We start from the raw sequence: 19,367 nt of genomic DNA, 5'->3' as shown, positions 1-19,367 counted from the left end.
GTATGAAACAGCCAATGAAATGAAGAGAGAGAGAGATAATTCTCTGGGTGAAGCCAACGACACTCTGTCAAAACAAACCTAAAAGACACAAAGGTATACAAAATGTCCCCGTGCAGTCTGCAGGGCCACTTCCATTTAGAACCTTGTCCTACTTGTTAGTGGTATCTGGCTAATTCGAATGTTATCAGATTCTTCACACCAGAACTTTATGGGCTGAACTAGCTGAGTAGAGTCTGAACCTTTACATGCACTTGAATGGCAAGGCAGAAAGTTACAAATTAAAACTAGCCAATACAGCTGCAAGAAGAATCAATGCCAGGAAAGTACTTGAATCCAGGATTTGAGCCTCTGACAGCTTTTGGGAATTAGACTTGTGACAAAATAAGCCAAACACTTGGTGAACCTAAGCAGCATCGATTCATGATGCACATGACATGGAAAGGAGTATGGTATTGTGTTTTACGTAGTTTCTATTGGTTTAAAAATATTAAACATGATTCAGTCACAATAATAAATAGCACAAATCGATAACTTAATATGTCACACAATTGTTTAGAGTTCTGATCACGTAATTGCATTTCTCAAACAACTCTATAGCAGAATTGTGTGTTTTAAATGAAATAGTGTTCAATAAGAAGCACAATTTTACAGCATCAATAACAGTAGAGTTCCATTTAAAGAACATCATTAAAAGCCAACTACCTAGTAATGATAATGATTTCCAGTGGATTAGCACATGGGCAAAGTTAAAAACATCTTATACACAAAAGTGACATTTTAGCACACAATTGTATTTTTTCTATTTAAACGTCTTAGACGGAGTTTGAAAATTAGCATGTTTAATACACACCAGTGATTCTAATCTGCTCTGGTTCAAGCTACCAACACAAACTCTCCAGTACTACCGAACTATTGTAAATGGATCTGGGATATCGTTACTAATTCCCTTCTCAACAAATTCACTTAAAGGAAATTGTTTAATGGAAACTTCTACTTTGATTTTAAATATACACTTGTTTTGCACGTGATGAGTTGTGGGAAAGTCTCCTATAACTTGCATCCACCTGCTATTTAAATAACTTTAGAATGATGCAGTGGTTTCGGGGTGCGCCAGAGGAAAAACATCTTGTAGATTTTCCACACCTGCATTCTCATGGTTCAACCAACTCATTATCTTACATTTAACATCAACATTAAAATCTTCCTCTTTCTCCTTAGATCAGATCCGTTTATTCCTTATAACCTTGGGGCCCCAATGGGTTCACAGCAGTCTTTCGATAACAGTCTAATTCTTCATTTAGAGGGCTGTGGTGAAGCCAGAACAGTGGAAGAAATGAGTTGTATTATGGTGTCAGCCCATTTTTGGAGTGACCTTAGAATACTTTTAGCATGGCTCTTCATGGTAATTTCAGCACTGATTCCTGCAATGCTGGTAGAAGAGAACATCAGTAAGACAGGGAATAAATCATAGTTAGCCTTGCTACCATTAATAGTGCAGCACTGTAACATAATTGACACCACCGGCCATTACCACAAGATTTAAGGTCTGTGACAAGCATGTACCACTACGTTTAGCATTATGGTATATATTGTAGACATTTTACAAGTAAAACGGGAACTTACAGGTGGATGGCAGAGGCACCTTCAATTCCAGGAGTCGGAAGAGAACTTTAAATGTGAGGATAACCCACTATAGAAAAGCCTTTCGTTTCAAAGAGATTTTATTCAGGTGCGACAGGGGTCCCTTTCTGGACCCTAAAAGAGAAGATTGAGAGTTGGTTGAAGAGTTGCTGTTAAATGATGTAATGCAGAGTTGACCTTGCCAGATCACTGTAAGATCTGTAGCAGCCATTTAACTTATCAACCATCACACCATGATACTCACCCTGAGGAGGATATGAATAAATAATAGATTTCTAAAATATTATTAATTTATAATAGATTTGTAAAGTTCTGCATGGATGAACAGCAGCTTCTCTGTGCTCTGTAACATAGAGAGTAGAACCAACAACTGTTAGAGACAAAGGCCCTTTTTACAACTTTGGCGGGCGGAGATGTAACTGCCGTGCGGCCGCCAATGCAGCTGCGCTCCTGCGGTGGCCATTATGATATCCCCGCTGGGCCGGCGGGTGGAAACCGAGTTTCCGCCCGCCGGCCCAGAGGGGATGTCGGCCGCAGCATGGGAGCCAGCTCCAAATGGAGCCGGCGGTGTTGCGGCCGTGCGGCGGGTGCAGTTGCACCTGTCGCGCTTTTCACTGTCTGCAGTGCAGACAGTGAAAAGCTTTATGGGTCTGTTTCCCGCAGCTCCCCTTTCCACCAGCCTTTCCATGGCGGTTCCTACCGCCATGAAAAGGCTGGCGGTAAGGGGACTCGTAAACCCCTGGGCAGCGCTGCAAGCAGTGCTGCCCTGGAGGATTAAATCTGCCGGGACCAACGTGGCGGAAAACCGCCTGTCCCGGCGCCGCGGTCGTAATATGCGAGTTTGCACCACCAGCCTGTTGGCGGTGGATTGTAATGAGGCCCTAAGTAGTGAAAGACAATTAGCAGAGGCAAATTACAATAAGGTAAGAATTACCAATCAAATGCTTTTTTAAAGAGAAGGGTCTTTAGGAGTCTTATCACAAAAACACTGAAGGCGTTTTAACTTGAGGGTGACACTCAGTGTACACACACACATATGAATAGGATATCTTCCTCTATAGTGACTTTAGTAAATGAACGACATCGACTTGATAGGTGTCTTTAACTGAAGTGAATGGCTTGACTAGTGAATTTTTACTAGGTCCATGGGGTATCTGGGTCCGGAGTTCCAAGACAATTAATGTACCTAACAAAACACTTTGAAGGTGATGCAGCATTCTGGAAAACAATATAGTTCCATCTAGAAGCAGAAGGTTATTTGTATCTATATAGTGCAAATTGAACTAGTGAGCAAGGCAGTGCTGCTTATTTATGGAGGAGGGGCTATTCCTAATTTGTGGCTGCTAATGTGCAACACCTGCAGTTCTTTCATGTGAAAGGAATTCTTTATCATCTCCAGTGCTATTTTGGTCTGGTCTGCAGCTGCCTTCAATTACAGAGCAGCAGGAGATACTGCAGCAGTCCTTCTTTTATTTCTACAAAAGTAAATAAGAACAGGGGACCAATTCAGTGATTACTTGCCATATGTAGACCTATTTCTATTATTTTCACAATCAATAGAAACAAAAGAGGGACAGTGGTTCTTCCTTCCTAACATTGACTCCAGCCTGCCATTCAAGGATATTGGTGGCAATTAGAGTCTTCCACTTGACTTGAGGCCACCCTCTAGTGTTGAAGGAATGAATGTGAGTCAGTTGGGAAGATAATAGTTCGGGTGTGAATAGTGCAACATACTGTCAGTATGGTGAGCATGCTACTTCGTGCCATCCTGACTCTGTTTAATGCTGAGGTTTTTGTGTTATGCTACTCTCATTTGTATAGCCCTTTCGGAAATTGGGTTGGGTAGTGTGTGTGGCTTTTGACAGCCACTGTCAAAAAGAGGCATGCTGACTAATAGTCACTAGCTTCTACTCTATGTTAGCCTTTCTGCCTCTTACCCATCTTTTTTACTTTTTAGGTCTGGCCTAGAAATCGATTTTACTATGCTATCAGCTTGCTGCCAGGTTTGGGAAGGATAAGCGCAGAGAAAATAAATTCAAGTAAAGAATGAGATTAGGAAATGAAAACAGAATGGAGAAGTGAAATAAAACAATTATATAAAAAATAAAGACAATATCAGACATTGCAGTAACAAAATCAGTCTTCCACTATTCCTTTCAACTATCCGATTACCTATGCAATAACAGCCAAAGAAATACAAAATTAGATGGCCACCAAGTATCTGGATAGGGCAGAAAACGATCACCATGGAATATATTGAATAAACTACTCCCTGTTGTACATTAAGAGGATATTGCAAGTCACTGAGGACTTACATGAGCAAATAGAGGAAAGAGGTGGAAGGCTGAGCTTCTTTATATGGTAATGGAACTCGAAGGTGATTTGCAATATCCTTTAAACATACTGCAGATGTATGTTATTCCTTAAAATACATGGTCACACCATCAGGCTTCCCACTTACTGCTTACATATGTATTGCCTTGCTCGTTCATATTCAAGAAGGAGAAAAGCAGGACCTGTACTATGAAATAAAACACAGGAAAAAAGCAGTTAATAGCTTTTGTAGAAAGATGTTAGAATCAATTTAATCTGGCAATATGGCGGCCCCACAGTGGCTGATAGATTGAACTCCTGACGAGAATTCAATTAGTCCTCCTTGCCCTGTCATGTCCTTTATTAATCAGTGAGTGTCTCGAGTTGTTTTGATAGAAATGAGCTTTTCTTGTAACTATTTTGAGAGGAACGCTCGCAAGAGAAGACAGAGATGGGGAGGCCCAGCTGTGGCATTCCGGTGCCTTGAGCACAGTATCCAGCATTGATTTTGGTAAAAGAGTGCCTGGCAACAAACCTACTGCCCTGCAATTATCACGCTCGTGGCGTCCTCTTGCTTTATTTACTTCGCAGGAAGCAGTATTGATAGTACTGTGTGCTGATATGAACAGCCATTCGTGTTCGTGCATTGGTCCACTCTTCGATCCATTTCCATTGTGTTACGACCTGGGCAGTCAGGAAGGTTAAAATCTTTCAAGACAAGAGGATTGAGGCATGGGTAGCTGATCAAACGTTGTTATTATGGGTAGATCATTTATCATTGTGTGATGCGGCGTCTGACTAATTATACTTGTTACACTGACACCTACATGCCATGGTTGTTCTCTGTCCAGTAGCCAAGTTTGCTGGATAGAAATCTTGCTCACTTAATGGATATTTAAATATGACTTCAAACATCTCTCTAAAGAGCAGGGAAGAAAAATAAGTGAGGAAGGAAGGAGAAGGTGTGATGAGGAGACCTAATGGGTGGTGTTAAAGCATGATGTGAGCCATTTAGTGCTAAAACCACATCGCTAAAGAAAAAAGAAGTGCCAAATTCCTGTAAATTAGGCTCAGGTAGGGACAGCAGTTGGCATAAAAGGACCCTATTAAAGCCAGGCAGTCATTTTAGAAACAGGAACCCAATAGGTAGAGACAACTGGAATGTCCAAGTCAGAAAAGGGTGATACTCCATAGTCCAGCTCCTTGCTGAAACTCATTGTTCATTCTAAGCTAGCGGTGGAGGAGCTCATAGAACAGCCTGCTGCTCAAATGGCTGCACCGCAGGGTAAGTACAAGGGGCAAACGTATGCTACAAAGGCACTAGCAATGACTACCACCCACTATCTAACTAAACAGACTTCGATAGCAGAACAGCTGGGGAAGCTGCCAATCACAGCCAGCTCCTTGCATCTGTTGACACTTGATCAACGATCTAATATATAATGTGGCTCACAGCCTAAACAAAAATTTGAAATCTCAGACCTTCTGCCATTATTGATGGCTACTTCAGTCACTACAGACACCACAGATGCAATCCCTCCTTTACGGAAGCAGGTGACTATACAAGTGATTATTAATGCCATAAGTCTCTCACATCCTCTAAGGAGAACTAAAGCTATGAATTCAAACAGTGCAATTCCATAACTGTCATTTGTTCCTCTCTAATTTTGAGTCAAGGAGCATGACCTAAACTTTTTCACACAGAAGCTTGCCTACCTCACTGACGATTGCTCCAGCTGAACACCTTGATGTCAATTTTGGTATCATAAATAAACACGAGCTCAGACAATTCTTGCAAAAGCCAAGGCCAAAAACCTGTTGTACAAAACATCTGGTAAGGCCTGGAATAGCCAAGAGAATAAATCGGAACAAACTGAAAATATTTTATATGTTTGGTAAACTGCTTCACACCACCTTAAAGAACCTTAGAGATTAAAGGGAACTAACTATAATTGTTATCAGTTGCTGAATTAGATCTCACAACATAGAGGCAACAGAGAACAACGCACGAACTTTGTATCTACGTCCTCAGCTGAATATGTTTCAGCTCTATTTACACCTTGCACAGAAGATTCTGAGCAACTCAGTACCCAATCTACAAGCTCAATGCCACCAAAACAATGTTCTGCATGATACTTAAGGGCGTTTATAAAATCAAAAAAAGCGAGACTGCTCACTCAGAAAGATTTGAAGCATAAAGTTAACTTAATTGATGAATAGATGGCCTCTTCATGGAAAAATAAGGAAGTAGAAAACTACATTGATGAAAATATGGTATGTAGTGTAGAAAATCACGAAAATGATACACATATTCAATTAGAGACATTAGCTCACATGTGCAATGGTTTTCAAAAAGGCCACTAAGATCCAATCGTCAATTTGTAGGTATCCCACAAGTCCAGAGGAAATTAAGCTAATGTGATAGCATGGGTAATTTTAGTAAGAATTACTTGCTTGACAAAGACTCTCCTCTTCCCACACAATCAGCTCCAAATCTGTCTATCTCCAAGGCACACAGGCTTCCATCAGGCTCACCCAAACCAGCTACCAAACCAAGAACTATTATTTTATTGTTCCTGGACTTTAATCTTAATGAACAAACCCTGGTTGGCAAACAAATGACCACCTAAGAAGGTTATACCTTTGTGGGATTCCCAGATTTTGCATGGACAAAAGCTATGCGCCATTAAGAAATTAGATTTTTTTTTTTAACAAAGATTTGTTTTATTTTTCAAGATTAAGCAATACAAGGTGGTGCCAACACATACTCATCATTTTGCAAACATACAATGTTAACCACATTGTCATTACAGAAATGTACTGAGTATAAGGCATCCATCAACCGGTCAAAGACATATATGTGAGAACATTGTCACCACAGTTTTGCATGGCATTAGATGCATCAGGTATTGGTTGAGGTCCGTGCTCCCAATTTGCAGGCCCCAGTGCATAGTACTTTAGCCAGTTGCTCCACATTTTGTGACATTTAAGGGGAAAACCTCTGCTTTTATAGGTGACTGTGAGAAATTGGTTTGTTGGTTGACTGAGGAGTGAGCCCTGGTCAAGCAGCAGTCATATTCACTTGCAGGGTGAACCAAAAAAAGTCAGTAATATAACCTGTGCTTATCCTGGGTAGCTTGGCACAAAAGCAAACATGCTTAACTTAAAGGCAATGTGTAAAGTATTCATGCAGGACTCAAACAGTAATAAAGTAAAAACACAACACAAGAAAAATCCTAAACCGTTCTTGAAAAATAAAGTCTATTTTAATAAATTATTTGACAACAAAATTACAACAACTCAATCAGTAGAACCAGAGTTCTATGGACATCTGGTTGTGCGAGACTGGTATGAAGTCAAAGTTAAGGGTGACTGCGATTGAACACAGTTCGGATACAAGAAGTGGATTGGGCCCAACCAGCGCATACCTATGAACTTAGAAAAAGGTTGAAGTGAAAATGTCTGAGAAGGAAAAAGTTTAGCAGGGCAAGTCAAGTGTCTGAGAAAGAAGCATCATTGTTGAATGGGTGTGAAGTGAACCCCTGGTAAACATTTTTGCCTTCGGGCTTAGTCATTGAAATGGAAGTTGAAACTCTCCAGCGGGACAAAGCAGAATGCTGTAGCTGAAGAAAGTTCCATAAGGTGTGATACCCCTTTGGCGCAGGATGGCTGAAATGGATTTGCTGCTGTGGAGAGGAACGTAGCGGGAGAAGCCACAAATTCAATCCGATTGACAATGCTTCTCGGGGGGAGATGCGAGAAGGTTCGTCAGTGTCTCCTCTTGGATCTCAGAGCACTTTTTGGTCAACTCTTTTCGAAGACCTCAGTTCTGGAAAATGGCCACCTCAACAACTTTAACACCGGAACTAAGGGCCCAGAAGTGGATGAAGACTTCTTGGGATTTCAGGCCTCACTCCTAGTGCAGGTGTAGATGCAGTGCTCAACAGAAGTGCTGGCCTCTTAGGGTTCAGAGCAGGCTCCAGACAGCAAAGGAGTCCTTCCAGGTACAGCAGCAGCCTGACAGAGTGCACAGCAGGTCACAGAAGCAGGCAGTCCTCTGAGAGTCCTTCTGCAGGTCCAGTAGTGAAAAGAAGTGTGGGTCTGAGAGTCCTATTTTTATACCCTTGTGCCCTGCTTCCAGAAGGTGAAAGACGTTTCTGGAAAGGTTATTTGAGGTTCTTGGATTTCACTGACTCCTGTGCCCTGACTCCAAGCTGGTTGCAGTGGCACTACAGGGTTGTTAGGCCTATTGTGAGGCAATAAGACATATACTATTCAGGTACAAGTGAGGCTGTGCTCAGCTCAACCCACCCACCCCCATCCTGTCAGTTGATGACCCATTGAGGCTTAGCTAATCCCCCTTTTGTGTGACTGTCTTGGAGGAATTTGCTAAATCTCACTGGCAGGTACTCTCAGTCATGTAAGCCACGATAGGTCGCAGGGACAAAGGGCAGGAAAATGCCAACTTTCTAAAAGTGTCATTTTCAAAATTGCAATGAAACATCTGACTTTACCATTAAGGAGGGTTTATCATTACCATAGGTACCAAACATGAGATATCCATCTCCTCTCAATTAGGAATTACAGCTTATTAAACACAATAAGGAATCCCCAATGTTATCCTATGGGAGGGGTAGGCCTCACAATAGTGAAAAAAATGAATTTGGGAGTCTTTCACTACCAGGACATATAAAACTTTAAAGTATATCTCCTTCGTGTTTAATTGTACAGCACCCTGCCCTATGGGCACCGTGGGCCTACCTTATAAGTCACTTATATGTAATAAAAGGGAAGTTTAAAGCTTGGTAAGAGGGTTTAATTACCAAGCTTACATGGCGGTGTTACACTGCCTTCCTGTTTCAATTGCAGGCCTGGAACAAGTTTTAGAGTGCTAATTAGGTGGGTGGCACAATAAGTGCTACAGGCACACTGATAGCATGTAAATTACGAGCTCTGGGTATATGGCATATCACTCTACAAGGGACCCAGAAGTAAATTAAACATGCCAATCTGGCATATGCCAATCACACTATGCTTAGGGGAGTCAGCACAAGCACTTTAACACTGGTTAGCAGTGGTAAAGTGCACAGAGTCCTAAGGCCAACATAAGCAGTAATCCAGCAGACATGGGAGGCAAGTAGGCAAAAAGTTTGGGGGAAGGCCACTTTAAGCCTGACAGGTCTAACAGTCACTTTCTCTGCAGCCATATACATGTACATCCCCCACCCCCCCACACCTTCATTCTTGTAGGGTAGGGACCTTCTTTGCCTCCCATGGCCTGGGTACATCCCACTTAGTCACTACCAAGCCAAGGCCACTAAATAAGAGCTTAGCCCATGGGGCATCTACATCATTGGAAATTCTTAGGAGAACATAGTGCATATCAAATGGGATGGTGACCTCCAGAATGCTACTCAGTTCCTGGGTAATTTCAGTCCAGTACGTTGGAATCTCCACAGCGTGTGTAGGAAGGCCCCTCTATACCTATTGCACCGCACACACATTGGGGATATCACTCTCCCAATTCTATGCAGTCTGTCTTAGTCATAATAGACCCATTGCAATATCTTGAGCTGTATTAATCTCAATCTAGACTTTATCGCCACTTCCCTTGGGTGTGCCAATGCTGCCTCCTAATCAGTGTCTTCCATTGCTCCCATGTCCCTCTCCTATATATCCTTCAGCTTACGTTCTGTGTCTGGCATGTTATTGTTCAGGATCTTATATGTGAAGGAAATTTTGCCCTTTCCAAGTTCATCCATAAGTATTTATCCTTCTAGGGGAGCATATTCCAGGATCTTGGATCCCCCTAGCACCTCTGCTTGTCAGGCATGTTGCAATTGAGCACATTTCAGGTGTTGATTCAGGGTTAATTGATATTCTCATCAAAGATAAAAAAAGGGCATCAGGTTCCCATTTTCCAGAATATCTCCATTTTTAGAGATCCCATTGTTGTCCCACGCCTCAAACCCCTGCAGTTTCCCGAATTCAAATAGCAATTACCCCACCCACAGTGGTGTTTCTCTGGTGACTTTATGTGCCCAACCGTTACATTTAGTGACTTTTTCCCATGCGTCTATTGCTACTTGAGTTGCCAGCAGCAACTGACAGGTCCCTTTCCCTTCATGTAGGTAATGTTGGTGTGTTGGTGATTGGAACTTCCCCCTCTCTAACAGAAAGGTTGAGTGGTATTGGGGAGCAAAGTTCCAACTGTTTATATTTATCAGATGTGTGGCCAAATAGTAAGCCTTGACATCCGGGAGCACTATCCCTTCATTGTAAGGATTTCATTGTAACATCTTAAGTGCTATTCTGGGTGCAGGCAGGTCCACCGGCCCATTGGGCTCATATAACACTGACTTTTCCCAATTTATGTTATATTCTGAATGATTGTCATACTCCTCGAACATTGGGAAGACAGCAGAAATCATCATTGCAGGTTTAGTAATATAGATAACGATGCCACCCACATACAGCGAAACCTTCTTGTCCTCCTCAATTGTGTCTGATAATTTAAACACCCTTATCTCAGCATGCTCTTGCACTAGACATGTGAAGGGTTCTATGGTGAGAGCAAACAAGAGAGGGGACAAGGGACAACCCCTGTCAGGTCCCCGTTTCAATTGAGAACTCCACAGATATTGTACCGTTCACTGGCACCACCACTTTTGGAACCTGATACAGCAATGCTACCCATTCCCTGTATTTAGGGCAAGAACCGAATTTTCATAACCTTTACTCAAGCAAGGGCCAGTGTACAGCATCAAGTGCCTTTTCTGCATCTAGCAAGGGGAAGACATGAAGGGTTGGTCTATCTTCTACTTCAGCCAGCCAATTGTGTGAGCGTTGCAAACTGAGCTTTGTTGACCTACCGGGCATTAATCCTGACTGATCTCTATGTATCAAGGGTGTGGTGAACTTCAAACATCTAGTGGCAAGTATTCTAGCTATTACTTTTACTTTGATATTTGGCAAGGAGATTGAGTAATACAATTTGCATTGTTGCTTGTGTTTACCCTTCTTATGTATCACAGTAAAGGGGGCCTATTAAACATCCGGTGGTAAGGCTCCCTTATCTCTAGCCTCCCTGAGCAGGTTCAACAGATGGGGCCCCAGGAGCTCGGTGTACTTCTTCTAAAATTCCACTGGAATCCTGTTGGCAAGAAATGAGATCTTTGATACTGGAATTAAGTGCTCTCTCCATTCTGGTAGCAATGACATTTGGAGACTCTTTGAAAATTAATTGACAAGAATCCTTTCATTTCTTTTCTGAACCTACACAAGCTAAATCATTTCTATCAGAACATCACTGACATTACCAACTTCCAACTCTAGGGATTTTCTTTCTCTTCCTGGGACACAAACTGGAATGGCAATTGCAATATATACATATTTTTGCATCTGCAAAATTATGCATTGGGGAAGGGTTTGGGTGTAGAAGGGCAGCTAAATGTGAGTGGGAGAAGAGGAAGGTGGGGGTAGGGTGAGATGGAGAGAGGATGGGAGATACCAAAGGGGCAACAGATCTAGGTTCAGGGATACATTACAACAAATTGAATTAACTCAAGTGTTAATGGGCTGAATAATGTGGTTAAAAGAGCTTGGATTCTATCTGATGTCTGGCAAACCAAACCAGTTATAGTATGTCTGCAAGAGACCTATGGAGAAGGGAGATGGGTACAAGCACATATTTAGAACATTAAGAGAGATATTAATGTTGATCTTCTTTCCTCTTACTCTCCTAAATGTGATAGTCTGAAATTGTTTTCTAAGCTGGCTGCTGAGCTATCCAATTTCATTATATTCATTGTTATTGGTGATTTTAATTGTATTTTTCATACTAAGCTGAATACTCAGCTTAGTATCAAAAATACAATTCTGCTGCTTGCAGAACAGAGGAAACAAATTAGGACGAACTTCTGCAGCAGAATGAATATGTTTAGTCTCTTGAAGTTACGAAGGTTCATGAATCTGAGAAAAAGGGCACACACATCTTCTCTAGTCCCTGAATAGACATGTTGCTGGTAAAAATGCAATTATTGACGCACGTACAATGGATATTCACCACTTGCCATATTCTGACCAATAATATACCACCTCTTCCTCATGGCAATCATCACTGGACCTGAGGGATAGAGTAAATTGATTTTTCTCAAATATGTTTTGAATAGATACGATTAAATCACACACATTGAAACTGTATCAATAAACCAATTAGTTTGTTAAAACAACTTAAATATGGAAAAGCATGGTATAGTGGTGGAATGTCTTAAAGCATTTACCAGGGGAATAGCTTAGCCATTCTTTACTTAGGTGAGAAGAGAAGAACATATAGAGGAGGAAGACATGCTTCAGGAAATTTTCAATCATTTTATTAGCTGACATTGTTATCAATTGGCCTATTGTTAGCCAGAGCACATCCCACACACTTCAAAATTATTGCTTTTAGGGATCCCATCAAAGATGTCCTCAATGCTAAAGTAAACAGAAAAGCCATTCTTCTTCAAATCAAATCTCTCAAAACAGGAGAAGTCTGGCAATCTGCTAGCCATTACGAGTAAAGTGCCATAAAATTCTAATTACATTAAATCTATTAAAAACAATGCTGGAAGTCTGTAAAAATAGACCATAAATTATAACATAATTTGAACAATTCTACACCAAATGTTATCAAGACATTATTGCCTTTTGTCTACCTCATACCTTGATCAGCTCAGCTCGATATTCTTGGGATTGATGAAACAGAATATCTTCATCTGGCCACCACGGTTACAGCAGAAGTGATTAGAGCTGTTATTTCTCATTTATATTTTTTTCAGGATATTTCACTTAAGAATCAAATTCCATCTACATGGTCCAAAACCTTCAGCATTCTTATGCAAGAAACCAAACCAAACAAATGCAAATGTTATTGTCCAATACCTCTAATAAATTCAGACTCTCAAATATTTACCTATTGTTAGAAATGGGGTCTTTGGTTGGCAGTCAGGTTACCCCATGTCTAAGCAAGTACCCTCACTCTTGTCAGGGTAATAGAGAATCACCCTCAGCTAACCTCCGCTTACCCGCTTGGTAGCTTGGCACAAGCAGGCAGGCTCAACTTCAGAGTGCTAGGTGTAAAGTATTTGTACCATCACACACAGTAACTTAATGAAAATAGTACAAAATGACACAACACAGGTTTAGAAAAATAGAAAATATTTATCTAAACAAAACAAGACCAAAATGACAAAAATCCACAATACATAAGTTAAGATACCAATTAAAAAGCAAAAAGAGTCTTCATGTAGTTTTAAACACAACGCTAATGCTGTTAGTGTGAAAATGTACCTTGGGTGCATCAAAAATAACCCCTAACGGGGGAGTGTGCATCAAAAATGGCTTGCGATGTGTCAATATCACTCACGAGTGAGACCTTCCATCGTTTCTCCTTCAGTCGAGTCGGTATGCGTAGTTTCTTCTCTTCGCAGGAGAGTGATGCGTCAATTCCAACCGCACTCTCGGGTCCGGGCAGGCCTTGGGTCGTTTTTGCACGGCCAGCAATGTTTGCGTTGGAAATCCTGCCGCACGATGATCCGAAAACCGCGCAGCGCGGGTTGCGATATCACCAGCCTCTGTCAGCGATACTGTGCATCATTTCTCCAGCCTCGGGTGTCAATCTTCCTGTCGCGTTGCAGGCGAGCGTTGATTTTCAGCCGCGAAGCCAGCAGCGCGTCAGGTTTTCAGCCACAGATTGGAGTTGCGTCGATCTTTTTCCTGCACAGCAGTCGGTGCGTGGATTTCTCACTCTTGGCCTGCCAGCTTCTCCTTTCTGGGTCACAGGAACTGGATGTGCACCACTTGGCAGAGTAGGAGTCTCAGCAAAGGCTCCAGGTGCTGGCAGAGAGAAGTCTTTGCTGTCCCTAAGACTTCAAAAAACAGGAGGCAAGCTCTAAATCAAGCCCTTGGAGAGTTCTTCACAAGAAGGAAGGAAACACAAAGTCCAGTCTTTGTCCTCTAGCACAAGCAGAAGCAGCAACTGCAGGATAGCTCCACAAAGCATAGTCACAGACAGGGCAGCTCTTCAGCTCTTCTCCAGGCAGAAGTTCGTCTTGGTTTGCAGAAGTGATCTAAAGTCTGTGGTTTTGGGTGCCCTTCTTATACCCATTTTGCCCTTTGAAGTACGCTTACTTCAAAGCAAAGTCTCTCTTGTTTGTAAAATCCTGCATTGCCCAGGCCAGGCCCCAGACACACACACATGGGGATTGGAGACTACATTGTGTGAGGGCAGGCACACCCCTTTCAGGTGTGAGTGATCACTCCCCCCCCTCCTAGCACAGATGACTCATCAGGAAATGCAGACTACACCCCAGCTCCCTTTGTGTCACTGTCTAGTGAGAGGCGCAACCAGCCCAACTGTCAAACTGACCCAGACAGGGAATCCACAGAAATGGTAAAAGCAAGAAAATGCTCACTTTCTAAAAGTGGCATTTTCAAACACACAATCTTAAAATCAACTTTACTAAAAGATGTATTTTTAAATTGAGAGCTCAGGGACCCCAAACTCCACATGTCCATCCGCTCCCAAAGGGAATCTACACTTTAATCATATTTAACGGTAGCCCCCATGTTAACCTATGAGAGGGACAGGCCTTGCAACAGTGAAAAACAAATGTAGCAGTATTTCACTGCCAGGACATATAAAACACATTACTATATTTCCTACCTTAACCACACACTGCTCCCTGCCCTTGGGGCTACCTAGGGCCTACCTTAGGGGTGTATTACATGTAAGAAAAGGGAAGGTTTAGCCTGGCAAGTGGGTACGCTTGCCAAGTCGCATTTACAGTTAAAAACTGCACACACAGACATTGCAGTGGCAGGTCTGAGACATGATCACAGAGCTACTTATGTGGGTGGCATAACCAGTGCTGCAGGCCCACTAGTAGCATTTGATTTACAGGCCCTGGGCACCTCTAGCGCACTTTACTAGGGACTTACTAGTAAATCAAATTTGCCAATCATGGATAAGCCAATTACCTACACATTTTGTATAGGAACACTTGCACTTTAGCACTGGTTAGCAGTGGTAAAGTGCTCAGAGTAACAAAACAGCAAAACAGAGTCCAGCACACATCAACAACCTGGGAAACAGAGGCAAAAAGTTAAGGGAGACCACGCCAAGGATGAAAAGTCTAACACCTATATATTAGCAAATAGCCTAAATACTATTATCTCCACTCTGACCTATGACTATCAACATGGTTTTATAGACGGTCACACACCAGCTTTGCTATATCACTGGTTGACCCCAAAGACATGCTCCAAGAATCATTATTTACTATTTTACTAGATGCTAAAAAGGCTTTTGATTTGTTATCCTGGGATTTTGTTTGAGCTGCTTCATATCATGAACATTCATTTAGAATTCATTAGTTGGATTCCAAATCACTATCAAACAGATGAAGTGTGCATTAGAATGAATGATAAACTATATTCTACAATTAAATAACAGAACAGGGCAAAGGTGCCCACTTTGTTCCACAGATTGTGGACTTTATATGGAAACTACTTCACTACTTCACTAAACTACTTCAAGTCAGTTCCTAAATTAAATCCTCCTATATTCATACCAGACTATACAGATGATGTTGTTATCATCTCTCTCATTCGTAGCCCCACATTGGAAATTATAGAAAAAAGATGAGAAGAATTTAATCTACATTCTGGCTATAAAGTAAACTCAACTAAAGCTTGAAATATCATTGATGGGAGTGCTGTGGCTGGTGATTGTTGAAATGTACCATATGCACAGATGTGCTCTCTAACTAGTTCAACCTCAACTAATTTTGCAAGTGGATTCAAACAGGAATTACCAAATTAGGAGATTGGTTCAAAGATAACTCAATGAAGACCGTTCATCAGTTAAGAACAGAGTTTATCTGCAGATTACACATTTGTGACTGAACAAAAATGCTAACCCTCCCATTATAACACCACAGATTTGTTTTCAGCTCAGACACACTGATCGTTTCTTAGTTATATACCAAATGCCTTAAAACTAAAGATGATGATAGAGCACAATGGGAAGAGAAATTGTATATATGGCTATCTGAAACTGTTTATGTTGATCGGATTTCTCTGATACTGAATAGGTTTTACTAAGTTATTACTCCCACTCTATTAGGGAGCCAAATCTATTGCACGCTTCACAATTTTCATAGAAGACTATCAAAACTAAGTAAATGTCACAAAGAAACTAAATATGGCCTGGAGTGCTCTGTGAGACAACATTCCTAAGTTTGCTATCTGTCCTGTTTTGGGGGAAATTTGGATCAACATCTTTAATAAAATTAGCAAAATTGTGAATAATCAGGTTCAACTTAACCCTTGCACAATATTACAAGAGTATCATGCAGAAGATATACTTTTTACACAGTGCCAATTGGCTGGCTACCTACTGCTAAGAAAATGAAAGACTGTACAGCTTGGATGTCTTTGGAATGGTAGAAAGAATCTAATACAGCTTTTAAGAGGGAGCAGATGATAGCTGTCACAAGAGGCTCCATATATAAGTTTAAACACCACTGGCAACTGTGTTTTTTACCTCAAATATGTGATCTTAAGTATTTATTTAATGGTCTGTTATCTAATTGTTATATTTTTCTGTTGCAATAAGTTGAACTAGTTTAATGTAAGTCAGATTAAAACATACTGTTGCTCTGATTGTCTGGAAGCATGCAAAGATTCTATTATTCCTGCAAAGACCCGCAGGGTTGGAAAAAATACATATGTTTCCATAAATATCCTCTTTCTACTGCTCACATTTTCTTTTTATGAAATTATATTAGAACAAGTAAAAGCTGTTTCCCATTTTCCTTGTTTAAACTGCAGCTGCAGTTATGTTCTTTGACCTGACTGATGGATCGGACAGCAGGCATTGTGATGTCGGAACTGAACTGTTATAACTTATTACAATTGTGCAGCTACATCATTTCTTTATTAGAGGCCACGATTTGACTTTAATAAGGAAATTAGAGACAGACTTTTATACACGGATTGGAGGCTCTCCTATTTTATATTGCTCCTTACTTCTATTTGACTCCATGAGCACTACGATGTGAATGCAGGCATGGATCTCATAAAACACACAGCAATGCCTTTCTCTGGAAGCCCCTATAATACACATGCCAGGTTGCATCCTGAGCAACTATGATATCAATAGGGCAAGTGCTCTCCATGGCTGGAATTTCCCTCAATCAAACAAAGTACACTTTCGACATCTGTGGGAATGTGACAGCCATGATCCAATCCATGAACCAAGTCCTAAAGGTTAAGTAAAACGCTCCACATATTTACAGCAAGAGAGAAAGTAATAAAACACTCTAGTATGCCCACAATGCAAAAACTGATAAGGCAGGCAGTTAGAATTCAAGCGTCTTCTCCACAGAAAGGCAATGGACAAACATAACAGCCCACTGCACATTCGTAGTAATTCCGATGGATAAAGCAACACATATCATCAGAGATACACTCCAGTGCTGTGCAGCTGATCAACACACACGGGCTAATCCTTAGGAACAAAGTTGTGCTCTTGTTCCTTTTTGCTCCTAACAACTGGAGTATTATATCAACATTGTTCATTTGTAAAGGCATTGATGGGTAAGATCTTAATATTGAGCACAACATATGTAATGATTTGATATGTTTGTATGTATTAGTTAGTTTGCACAACCATACAGTTTATTTGTTTTTTAATCTCAAGATTTTGAATGTAACTAAATAAATAGATTTCTATGCTCCTGTGACACATTCTAGCTCCCTCTTTGATGCTGCTCTCTCACATATGCCCTTCATGAGTCAAATTATTATAACTTTACTTGTTGCCCCAAAACAGAGCGAGTAAAAGCCACAAAAGTAATGGAAAAAACGGTTTATAGTAAATATTTTTCACATTGCCTGTGTGCCATAAATGACTTCTTGGTGCATACCAAAATGATGCCACTGTCCTTGAAAATCTCCCAGTAATCATTTAGGCTATTTGATTGGGGAAAACCAGCCTCTGTAAACAACATCAGAAGAGAAGATGATTGCCCTTCTCAAGAGGCCCTTGGAGGCACAGTATTCCAGATTCTTTCTTCTTTATAAGAGAAGGATCTAAGAATCTTGTGTCACTCACCTTTTCTGAATTTTCAGGATGGCTAGCGCTCTTTTAGAGTGTAACAACGCTCTTCTTCTTCTTCTTATTATTATTATTATCATTAGAAGAAGAAGTAGTCGTAGTAGTAATAGTACTAGTTAAAGTGCTATGATACTATAAAGGCTTCCTTGTACTGAAAACATCTGATAGCACAACCTGTGATAACTACGGCCAGTCGATTTTGAAACAGGTTTTACGTTTCAGTCTGAATGCCAAGTGAGCATGAATTTCACATAAGGCTGGTGCAATTGTATTGCATATGTCTTACTGAACTGAAATGTCCTTTAGCTGTAATTGCATTTGATCTATATGTAGTGAATGAAATCAATAATATACGAACTAACAATCTGCAATTAGAGCATAGTTCATTGCTATACTTATCCCAACATCACTCAAATGTTCAACTCACCCAGTTATACTATTTAATCTATGAACCATTGAAAAGTCAATACAAACTCTGTACAAGAAGAAACCCACCACAGAACAGAAGGACCATAGCAGTTACTGCCCCTTCAATAGATTAGCATGCACCTGCACGATCTCAGAAAGAGCAGTAATAGATCAGTGTCAAGAAGCATGTAACGTGCTCCATGAACACAAGCCTATCGTATGTCTCCTGTAAAGGACAGAGATTGCAATAGGAGATGCTCAAAAATTTCATTTTAGTCTACCTTGACGAAAACAGTATAGCAGTGCTGATTCTCCAGCTTTTGTGCCTGAGACAATGGACTGGGGAGGACTCTCAAAAATGGTCCTTTTTTGGATCCAGTATTTCTTTACAAACTACTCACTAATTCAGAACTTTACACTGAGGGTGTCTCTCGTCATCAGATCAAGGATCCATTACATCATTCCTATGGCTCCAGAGGTTCAGGTACCCGCTGAAATAGCGGATTGGACAGCTCCTCCAATAATCATCTGTTATTAGCACCCAAATTTTGCTCTTACTAGAGAGTGGTCAGTGAAAACCAATCTAAAATTTCTGAATATCTGGAATACACACCCCTTTGGGTTAAATGAAGCTACCCAATAATAATCTGTTATTAGCACCCAAATCTTCCTCTTACTAGAGAGTGGTCAGTGGAACCAATCAAATATTTCTGAATATCTGGAATACACACCCTTTGGGTTAAATGAAGCTACCCTAACCATAATTCATCTGAAAACAGAGGAATGGTGCTACTTTAGATTCACCCTACTCTTCACAATTCCAATGGTGCATGGGAAAAGGCTT

The sequence above is a fragment of the Pleurodeles waltl genome, chromosome 9, assembly GCF_031143425.1.
Source record: "Pleurodeles waltl isolate 20211129_DDA chromosome 9, aPleWal1.hap1.20221129, whole genome shotgun sequence".
Classification (NCBI taxonomy): Eukaryota; Metazoa; Chordata; class Amphibia; order Caudata; family Salamandridae; genus Pleurodeles; species Pleurodeles waltl.
This window is presented reverse-complemented; position numbering follows the sequence as displayed.